We start from the raw sequence: 12,009 nt of genomic DNA, 5'->3' as shown, positions 1-12,009 counted from the left end.
CCGAGTTTGTAAGCACTTTTCGACCACTGGCCTGCAAGAAACTTTGCATACTGGACACAAGTCGCTTTTCTTGAAATGCGCATCAATGCACTTCTTATGAAACTCGTGACGGCATATGGTTTCGAAAAGTTCGGAAGATGATTTAATTTCGGACTTGCATATCGGACAGACTGGCTTGGTAGCTTCCTGAGAGCCTTTTCCTGGGGATCGGTCTAACCCCATTTTTAGGATAGTTTAGAAATAATTAAATTTAAAAAAAAAAATCACAAAAACCAAAGAGAATTCAAGGTAGTAGATATAAAACTAATATCTTCTCGATATATAAACCAAAAAATTAGTAAATCTGAACTTTTGCTTAAATTAAATTATTATTTTTTTTAACTGCTAAACTTTCTCGGAAAAAATAATAAGAGACAGATTAATATGACTTCTAGTTTTCTCAAATAAAACTTAATCCATGTAGGGAGACGGTTAGATTTTCTAAAGTGTATTGCTGTCAGAGTATAGTTCGAGAACTAATACTGCTGTATTCCTGCTTCACTAATAAAAAAAATGTAATCGCTCTTAGGCTAAACGAAATTAAAATTTCTACAGGTCTTTCGTGGATAGTGTACCACTTGAAGTTGTACCTATTTTCCAAAACGCTTGAGCCTATAGAAACCGTTTAATTTGCAAAGTGTGGTTAAGGTAATGATGTAGCAAATCAGAAAGGGTCAGAAGATCTACTGTAGTTTGATACTTTCTGCATTTTCCTCGGACTGAGTTTTCTAAACACCACTAACTAAGTAAAGAAAAATCCTAACTCTGATTATTAATTTTGGCCAGAAAGAAAACTAATGTTCTTTGTCTCTGTTCTCCAAAAGAATTAAAGATCAAAGAAAGGTAATTTGTAGAAGTGAATAAATTAAAAGTTGAAATTAAAGAAGTATAGAAAAGAATTCGAATTTAATTACCGGTGAGTCTTAATGAGTGATTACTGTACTCACTAAGGCCCTACACGTTGGGCGCCACTTTTCTTATTAATAATAATGAATTATATCTGTAGCGTGTAACGGTTGCATAAAATCGGGAATCTGCAGTTGCGGGGCACGCTATTAGGGTCCGGCACTCGCTCGTCGGCTTTGGGGGTGGAGGTCTTGCGCCTACAGATTCGCGTACTGACTACACATTATTATCACTAAGATCAGAAATAAGCGTGCTAGCGATAAGAGAGAATAGTAAACTGAAACCGGAAGAGAACGATAAATAAATTCAGGAATAAGTATTATAGGGACAGAAAAGTTTTGGAGAAAGTTAGCTATGCGAATCCACGGATGGTATTGTGGTCGCGTATGGCCCTCCCAACCTATGATGACCACCTTAAAGCATGGTTTCGGTGACCCCTTTGATACCCTACGATCGAGAAATCATCGGCTTAGTTCAGTTCAATGTTATTTACAGATCCATGGTTTTATTTCTGTTCGAAAAAATAATTAATTTTTTGTAGAGTCATATTTAATATTTATAAAAAGAACATAGGGTATACAAAATAATAAAGCATAGGAAGATAATATTCATGATATAACAATGTATTTTACTAAATATAAATTTTAGCTTAAAGAAATAGTTTTCCGATAGTTCTAGGAATTCTGTATTATTTTTTTTTTTTTCAGTTTAAAAATACTTCTTCAAGGGACTTTCTAAATTCAATTCATGTATTCAGGCAATTAGAGACTTTAAGATTTAACAGTAGGCGATCGTAATTTATATTAAACTTCTTTTGAAAATAGCAAATTAATTCATAGAGAATGCAAATAACTCAAGGTATTTTAATTATTTAATTGTTTTTAGTTCGGCGTTTATGTTTAAACAAGTTTCGTTCACTTTACGAATCGGCGAGAAATGTGAATAAAAATATATATATATGTGATTAGTTAGTGTGACTCACGGCATTTCCTCCAACGTTGAAGATCGATCTCCGGACGGGATGGGTTGGCTGTAATGTTAATGGTAGCGATATTTCTCTCCATGTAGAATTTAAAGGGCAAATAAACATTTCTCTCATTTCTCTCAGACGCGCGAACGATTTGAACTAAACTTGTAACCCGTACCTAATTCATCGTACTTTCTTGAATGCTTTACAATAACAAATTTCTCATTTAAACCTAAAAAAAAAATCTAGCTCTTCTTAAATTAAATTAATGCTTCTCGGCGTGCATTTTCTCTTTTGACCCGATCGACTTGTTATTTTCTTTTAATTTGTTAAATATAACCATCGCTTTACGTGGCGTTGCCACTTGAGGCTTTACGAAAAATTATTGTTTGCTTTATGGTTTACATATCTTTGATTTCATTGATTTTCTTTTCAAGTTAATTTTTAAAATCGGGTTTTCAACAGGGTTTATGTAACAGGGTTAGGACTGATCCAATACGAAAGAGAGTTTTTATCTCCATTAAGGTTAAACCCGGTTGGCTAGTGTGCCATGCTAGGTTAAGGCCGTTCACACACGCGGCGCTTTTCCAAAAAAAAGGGTATAAATCCCTAAATCTGCGGCAGCGATATTCCCCTCGGGAACCTCCCAGACGGATACGCGCACCCCTTAAAACTCGGCTGGTGTACGGATGCGCGGCATGATGGGCATCGGGACAGGTCCTCTTTATTTAAACTGCTCTTCTTGGTCGGCACTACATGACCCGTAGATAGTAGATAGTAGAAAGGGGTACTTCAGGGCACTAATCTCTCCAAATCATTCCTCGCGGGCCAACCTGACGATTGGGCATTTAAATTAATTACAGATATGGCGACATGTGTGTCTCAAAAAACCATACCTGACGATTGGGCCCCGAGATTTGATTTTGGCCTTCTTGAGGTGGTAAATCCTCCAGTAAATTGGCCGAATCAATAAGATGCGCCTTTGGCGGCAACTTTGTGGCAGCACTGGCTGGGTTTTCCACCCGGAATCTCAAAAAATACCTGTAGTGAAATTTTGTTGGAGGTTAAATACGCCCCAATTTCTAAACAAATGCACTTGCACTTACTTTAAGCTTTATTCGCTGGCTAGCTTTTATAGCTGGCAGCCACACTGAGTGCTAAACACCACTTAGAATACTGGATGCCACTCAAAAATACTGGATGCCACTCAAAAAATATATATTTCGGACTTTTAGTCTTTTAATTGAAATTAAATTTTTGAGCTGTTGGTAAAAATAAGAAGAACTTAACCGGAATCGGCTGGATACCAGCGAGGCTCTTGGCGGAAATATATATCATATGACGACCGACAGGTTCAAAACTATCGAAATATCGAATAGCCGACACAGGTGGCCACACTAGGTCAAGCTTTGGCTTTCAGGCTGAACCTGGGTTCGCCAGTCGCAACAGGCGCCGTTACACTCCTCCCCATCGCCTTCAAATCCTTCTCCAAGACCCAGATCAAGACCAAATACACCGTTATCGGGTCCACGGACTCCAAAGTCCAAAGTTGCTGGGAAACGCCATATTTGACACCTGTCACCTGGAGTCGATTTTAAAGCTCGTGCTCTGATAGATTCAGGATCGGATGCAACTTTTTCTTCTGAGCGGCTGTTCAAATTAATTAGGTTGCCTCAACAAGTAATCCAAGCCCAAGTATCAGGCTTAAACCAGACAGTATCCGCTGAATCCAAAAAGCTCTATCAGCGTTCTCCGAACAGGCCTAGCATGCAAATAAACACGACCGCCTATGCTTTTCCGCAAATAGCTGGCGACCTCCCATCTTCTCCGGTTCCGCAACAGTTACTACAGGATCTTCCCGAACTGCCACTAGCCGATCCAAAGTTTTACGAGAGCACACAGATAGCTATTCTGGTCGGGGCCGATGTACTGAAATCCATTCTCCTAAGCGGTCCGGTATGGGTAGATCCGAAGCATACCCCGTTTCAACTCATCTTATTCCACAACAGCGAGGGACACATTCGAGATTTTGAATTATAGACGGTAACTTTTAGAGTCAATTACGCGCCATTCCTGGTGATGTGAGGCCTGTAACAGCTGGCAACTGACGTGCAGCTCAGCCATCCAAGACCGAGCAACGTCATTCGCAATCACATGTATATAGATGATGTCCTTTCGGGAGCTGACTCCGCAAAGGACGCTAAGCTTATTGTTCGCGAGCTACAAAGCGCTCCAGATTCCGCGGGCCTTCCATTGAGAAATTGGACCTCCAACACAAAGAAATCTAACCACAGACTTTCCGGAGATCGACACTAAAAGCACAGCCAAGACTCTCAGCATACGTTGGAAAGCGGCCAAGCTGCTTAGGCCAGCAGGCTGGCTCGCTTGCTGGTGTGTCCAAAAATCTATATGCCATAGTTTTGGCTTCAGGATCTAGGTTGGGACGATAAACTGCCAACTGATCTGTGCTAGAAGTGGAACAGCTTTCTCAAGAGCTATTCCATCTTAGACCAGGTCAGAATTCCGAGATGGGTTTTCTTCCACCAGAGTTCTACGTAGAGCATCACGGATTCTGTGACGCCTCGCAAAGAGCATACGGAGTTGCGATCTATGTGCGCGTAGAGATGGGCCATACGACGATGGTGGACTTGCTCGCGGCCAAGACGCGTGTGGCGCCAGTCAAAACGTTGTCACTTCCTAGGCTGGAGCTCTGTGGAGCTCTACTGTTGTCCGAGATGGCCGAAGCCATCCTTCCTAATATACCGAGACTGTCCTCAAAACTCCATTGTTGGACCGATTCCACGATTGTGCGGGCATGGTTAGCCAAACCAGCGTGTCATTGGACAACGTTCGTTGCCAAATAGGTGACGAAGATCACGGAATCCACAGAGGCAGCCAATTGGTTACAGTTCAATCCATCTGATTTGGCTAGTTGAGGATTTCCTGTTCAGGAGTTGGTGGATAACCCGCTTTGGTGGCATGGACTCACTGGCTGCAACGGCCACGCAATCAATGGCCTAGCCAAGGAACCGACTTGCCGGTGACCGAGGTCGAAAAGCGTGCCGTCAAAGCCCATGTGGCCTCTATGCCGACAGAAGATTTTCTGCATCGCTTTTCGATTTTTCAAGCGGTGTCGAAAACATTCACTTTCAGGAGTCCGTCCAGAGGCCCAGGACGTTGCTGCCGCTAAGCGGCTTATGACCATGTACATGTATTTTGCTGAAGAACACCGCTGCTTGAGTCTGAAGCGCCTTGTGCCCGCGGAAAGTTCGATTCTCTCCCTGAACCCCTTTCTAGACCAGAAAGGGCTAATCAGGACATGCGGCCGCGTGATGGCCTTCGAAAGTTTGCGTTACAATGAACGACATCCAATATTCCTACCGTACGAATGTTTACTTCTGGTAAAATTTACGTATCTCATTGCATTACATGGTGGTACCTCTCACCCGGTCCAGATACTGCGTTCCGATAAAAGAGAACTTGGTGAAGGCAGTGATTTGCTCCTGTAAAGTCTGCGTTATCCACAAAAGGAAAGAGAGAGTGTGTTTTCTGTTCACGTACACAGGAATGGACTACGCCGGCCCTTTTGATATAAAAAAAGTACACCGAAAGAGCTTTTCTCATCACAAAGAGGTAAGTGGTGTTTTTCTTCTGTTTTTCTACAAAGGCCATCCATCTGGAGCCTACACCCGACTTAACGTTTGAAAAATGTCTTGCGCCTTCGCTCGTTTCGTATACAGAAGAGGTTGTCCTCGCCCACCCCCCACCCAAATCCATTATAAACCGGTGGCAACACTTAAAGGCTCTCCATCACCAACACCGTGCTCGATGGATGGATGAGTACTTTAAAGAGCTCCATAAGCGCAACAAGTGGCAAGTTCCCACAGAAAATCTGTGCGTCGGCGACATGGTCGTCATTAAGGACGACAATTTGCCCTCAAATGAGTGGCGACTCGGGAGAATAGACTCCGTTTTTCCGGTGCAAAACGTGCAACCGGAACCATTATACGCTGCTCCACATGCACGAACACATTTCCCGAAAAAAGTCCGGCGCCCAGCAACAGGCCGCTTCTCCGGAGCGTTCGTGCCGGAAAGATCCGCCAACTCGCCAAACGCTTGCCCCTCCATCGCACAGCATCCTCGCCACCAGCTCCGTCGGTCGCGGCACTTCTCGAGCGCCACAGTGTCAACGTCCTCCCAACTGCCTTGGTGATCGTCGAGACCGGGGAGAAGCCGTTCAACACCGCCGCACTCATCGATAAGCTCCATCGGTCGAAGGTCGACGAGGCGATCAAGCTGGAGGTGGTCCTCAAGATCGAGCGAAACGTACGGATTCGCAGTCCTATCCGTGCGCTCAGTGAGATCGTGGTCAAGAAGTTTCGGGACCTACCGCTTGCAGATGAGCGGTTCCTTCGGCCAGCAACCATCTCCCTGATCCTTGGGGCGGACGTCTACCCTAAGGTTATCCAGCCGGGCTTCCATGTGGTCGCGTAAAGAAGGTGTTCGGGATGATCCTCTCCGGCGCCTGCATGCAAGCTTGAGGCGTAGGAGACTGGCCGGGTCTCGCGCACTGGAGCGCATAACTTACATAGGCTTAAGTCTGTACGAATTCTGTCACTAAATAGAATAAATCGTGGTCACTCCACTGACACATTTTGCTAAACGAAGTTTGCGTGTATGCATTTCTTTCTTTTCCCGGGGTATTTCGCGCTTCGAGGGTTTTCTCCCACACAGCCAAGCAGCAGTCCGCGCCCGCCAGGAAGCCAGACGCATCGCCCCGCCGCCTGCGCAATTTAACACAACTGCTGGCGTCATCTCCGACCGCCATAAACAAAATATATAAAAAAAAAATTAACAAAAAATCTTTAGTTATATCAATATTTTCAGATTGCAAAAAAATGTATATAAACAAAAGAAAAGTTTTCTTATTATGTATATTATACACACATACACAGAATAAGATCCATTCTTGGAACAAATGAAATACAGGCTCACCAAGAATCCTGATCTTACTGCTTTGCTTCCACGGGTTCAATAAGACTCCCGTTCTGTTATTCTTGAATCAACCTGCCACGTACAACTGGAACTTTGCAATTGCCGTTGTCACATAGACCTTTGGGAACACATCGCATTGCAGACATTCCACGACGTCGATTGTCGCTGTTTTCCCTAGAATTCTTGGCACAACTCCTCCGCTTCACACATATCTCACCAGAAGGATCCCACTTCTAAACTGAGAGGGGTAGGTTTTCGAGTGGTATAGGTTTTTTTAAGAATAATTGTGTTGGGTATATTATTACATAAGCCTAGTACTCGTATCGACGAATACCGCGAGCTAATCATTGGAGTGAACTGGAGGTAAATAAGCACTGAACTCAGAAAAGCTAACAAAATACCAGAAAATAAAAACGGATTTCTCGTGGAACTCTTTGGAAATGGCTTAGGTGGTCCATGTGTATCGTGGAAAAGGAAATCGGGTCAATGTCATCGTAGTGGTACTGACCTTCCTGACGTTTACCTGGTGTTTTATGAAACTCACAGCCCACACAGGCCCAAATTTTTCAAAACAATGGATAACATAATTTCATGTCTGCGACAATTTTTTGAATTTTCTCGTCCTGCAGTTGTATTGAAAATAGCGAGTCCTCTTCGTCGATTATGGTTTTTGCTACCTTCAGACATGCTGTATCCATCTTTCGAGCATCTTCGAATGGAGCTCGTTAACGAGCGTCTACGTGGTTTAGCTGTGTTCCTGCTCGGCGAACCATGTCTATGTCGAATTCCTGGTTACGTAAACACCATCTTGCGATCCGGGGTATCAGTTCTCGTTGTGATAAATTTAATCTTTTTGCAATAAATTTAACATTTAAATCGACGGCTAGAGCCTCAACTTCGGAAGCTGTGATAGTTTTTCTCCGGCTAGGAAGTTGCTCGCATATAATAAGCGATTGGTTTCAACTGACCCTCCTTATGCAAAACACCGGCAAAACCAACGGCACTGGCATCCGTATGTAGTTCATGCTCTGTGTCTAGACGATAACTGGTGACAGCTGGGTTTGATATCAGGCAGCTTTTCAACTCGTCGAAGGCGTCTTCTTGTGACGTTTTGCAAGTAAACGGCTGATCCTTGCGCAAAAGGATTCTCAACAGAACTGAAATGATGGCATATCCAGCAACGAATTGGCTGGGTTCGGAAACATTTTGATGGCATTCGTTTTAATTTCTTCAGGTCTTATTCTTTCTACGTGTATCTGGTGAGCAAGGAATATTGACTGCTTATATAACTCACATTTGTGCAGGCTTAACGATAATCCGCACTCCCTTAAAACTTTCAGGGTCCTCTCCTCTCGTAAATCTCATCAAATGTTTGGCTGCCATGAAGGATGTCGTCCATGTAGTGCATAATGTCGTCTTTCTGCTCTATTTTTTGTAACTCTGTCATGCGTCGATTGAAAACCACGTTGTTCAATCCGGACGGAAAAAAAATTTTTTTCGGTTTTTTGGGGCTTATACTATCTGATAGTATCCACTTTAGAGGTCCAGGGATGAGAAGTATAGAGTGGCCCCCGAAAGATTTGCGTTTTAAAATTGTTATAAAAAAACAACGAGCTTATATTTTTCAAATTTTTTTTTATTGGATACCCTCTACACTGCGGTTTATATATGAAACACCACCTTGTTCATATGGCTGCCTCGGCTGGCTTTACAGTAGTCCATTCGGTCGACCCAATTTTTAAACACATTTTCGATGGTATGGTATGGCCCATTTCCTTATGTTAATAAGCAAAACTGTCGCATTTTGGGCTCAGAAAGTCCACACGTCGTCTTGGTGAAGCCAATGCATCCACAACGAGTGGCATCATTGGGCCGTTTTTCCTTGAAAACGAGGAAGGAGACGCCTTAACCGTTTATGGTGTCCGCTATCGCGGCATGTTGGAAGACTTTTACTTTCGCCGAATGGAAGAGGAAGACATAGACGACATATGGTTTCAGCAGGACGGCGCTACGTGCCACACAGCCAACGTCACAATCGATCTTTTGCGCGGTACGTTCGAAAATTCCATAATCAGCCGAAACGGCGATGTCAACTGGCCGCCTCGCAGCTGCGATTTGACCCCGTTATAACGCAAATCTTTCGTGGGCCACCCTGTACATACTTAAATCATTTTTCTCTTGGAATTCTCCTCCTTGATCAGCTTGTCGGTAATTGACGCACATTCAATAGCTACCAATCGACTTTTTGATGAGGACAATGAGATTGTGTCCTGTTTCAACAGCTCGTCGTCAAAAGCTGACTGCTTTCTTTCCTTTGCCTTGTAATCCTGCCGACAAAAAAAATCGCCGAACTTCTTCAGTAAGCTGCGCAGTCGCACACTTTCTTCTTGATTCTGAAAATTTCCAAAAGCTTTACGATATTGGTATCGTTTACAGACGTTTTTGGCTGATGGACTGCTCGTTTGATTTCTGTGTCGCCTGACTCAAAATTGAACTCGAGATGAGCGCTTATGATGACGTCCTGTCCTAGTAGAAAGTCTTCCTGCAATAGATCGTCGTCTGCTTTATACACTTTCGCAGTAACGGTTTTCGCTTCGATTTCTATATCCGCGAGGATTAAAGCACTTGTGGCGCTTGGCGTTAATTTGCTCGGCAACTGGTTGTTGGATGAAACTGGCTTGACTACCTGTGTCGATGAAGGCGCTGCAATTGTGCGAGTGTATGCAGATTGTCCTGGTAAAAGGTCCGTCCTGATTTGAGGCTCCTAAACGCGTTACATTTGTGGCTTGATAACTTCCATTGGGCTCGTGGAACTTTTTGCATTTGGAATAGTGTGACTCTTTCTTTTCCTTTAGACACGAATTAGCCAACTGTCCCATTTCTTACCATTGTTGTAACGCTTCAGGGACCACTTCGACCTTAGCGGCTTGACGTTGCCGTCATGCTTCTGCTCGCAGTTGCTGGTATTTGTTGAATATTCATTCTTAGTCGTAATCGACGGACCTCTGTTAACAAAATAAGATTCGGCTTCATCATGGAGTTGATTCATACTACTGTTTTGCAATTCTTGATGCTGTAGACCTAAGCGAACATATCTCATGACCCCAAGGGCTGACATCCTGAGACAATACTCCTTTACCGTCTCCTTTAATCACCTGGTTGCATTTGCCATGTTGAAATGCACTACTGCTTCGTCTAGACTTGCGCTGAGCTCGTCCTGTATAGCTTCAGCAAAGAATTTTAACGTAGTTTGTAGAACGGGTGATGAATCTAGCCATATCTTGGGTGAACCTTTTACCCTTGTATAAATTTCGGGTAACAGGAACTTCTAGTTCCACTGGTAGGTATGACTGTAGGTAGGACTGAGATGGCATTGTCGTCGGTGTGATCAAATTCTGGGAAGGTTCTAACAAATTCTTTGACTGAAGCTTACCTCACGTTGTTGATCTCGTCGATTTCCAAATTGATGATCGGCTGCTGTTGCTGATTTGTGCTACATGTGCTAGTACTGCATTTCCTATTTGAACGGTAACTAATTTCGCAATTGTGAAATTGCCGCTGACTATTCTGATATCGCTTCATCTTGCTAGATGGTGAGCGCCCCTAGTTTTCGAACTAGATTGGCTGTCCCCTTTGCGAGCGAGACTGTATGTACCTCACAAAGTTCTGCATTGACTTGTTCAAATTACAAATACACACAAATTACTTGTACGCATATATGTGCTCCGGCTTCTAGAGACTTCTGATTTGATCCTTTTGTATGATGTCCTCTGGCTTCTCTTGAGACTTTTACAATCACAGGCTCGTCAAGAATCTAGATCTTACTGCTTCGCTCCACGGGTTCACTAGGATTCCCGATCCGCCTGCCACGTAGAACTGGAACACATCCGTAATTTAGAATTTCCGTTGTCACATAGACTTTTGGGAACACATCCCATAGCAAAAATTTCTTCGCCTCACACATATCAAACCACAAGGATCCCATTTCCTAACTGAGAAGGAGCTTTTCGAGTGGCATAGGTTTATTTAAGAATAATTGTGTTGTGTATATTATTACATAAGCCTAGTACTCATATCGACGAATACCCAGAGCTAACCATTGGAGTGAACTAGAGGTAAATAGCTGCGTACCCTTTTCGACGGGTCTGTTTTTAAGCACCGTACATAGAAAAGCTAAGAAAACACCAAAAAAAAAAAACGGAGTTAGCGAGTGAATTCCGATGAATGCCCTTAGCCGCGGCCCAAAGAATACGAAATGTAATCTTTGGCGGTATTCGTGCAAAAGCGGTGTGGAAACTAAAAATTAAAAGTAGAAGAAGAACCCCAAAAACGCCTGCAGATGAAAAAGAACGCCTAATCCAAGCTGTTGCCCATTTTTGTGGGACTTCACACACAGGAAGCAATACCACAGCAGGGCAGATTCGCAGAATAGTCGAAGTGCTGAAGAATATCCACAAGAGAAACCCAGTAGGAAGGAACATGCCGAGTGGAACCTCGCTCCCTACATGGCCATCCGGCCGGGCGTGTCCGTTCAAAGAAAAAAAGTTATGGCCAAACAAATTTGGTTACGTTGTACTAATATAAGTATCTCCGACCAACTCTATATTGGGGAACCACAGGAGTCCACCTCCACCAGCTACGCTGGCCTCTATAGAAAGAAGGGAAAAAGGGGCACCCGCTAAATGGCAGCTAATGGAGCCATTACCAGCCATTGGCAGGATGCTGGGCGACTTCCTGCAGCATCAGTGGAACAACCCCATTCCCAATCCGGCTCCCACTTCCTCAAGGTCCAACATGCCTGTTTGAAATCGGAGCTGGACTCGAGATGGCGCGGGGAAGATGGCGAAGTATCCGTGGGACAAGAGGGAAGCTTTAAACTACTTATTTACATAAAACATTTATTTCAAAACTTTCATTGAATACTTCATTTCTTTTATTTTAATTTCTTGGCACTAGCAGGGTTTTCTTTTTTAAATTGATCCAATTGATTTGTTTTCCGTTTGTCCATGCTTCATGCATTGCGGGTGAACGTTGAAACTTTGGTCACACCATCAAGAATAAGATTTTTTCCTCACAGCATTAAAAACGTGCTTCACGTTGTT

Source organism: Drosophila suzukii, chromosome 3, assembly GCF_043229965.1.
Source record: "Drosophila suzukii chromosome 3, CBGP_Dsuzu_IsoJpt1.0, whole genome shotgun sequence".
Taxonomy (NCBI): domain Eukaryota; kingdom Metazoa; phylum Arthropoda; class Insecta; order Diptera; family Drosophilidae; genus Drosophila; species Drosophila suzukii.
This window is presented reverse-complemented; position numbering follows the sequence as displayed.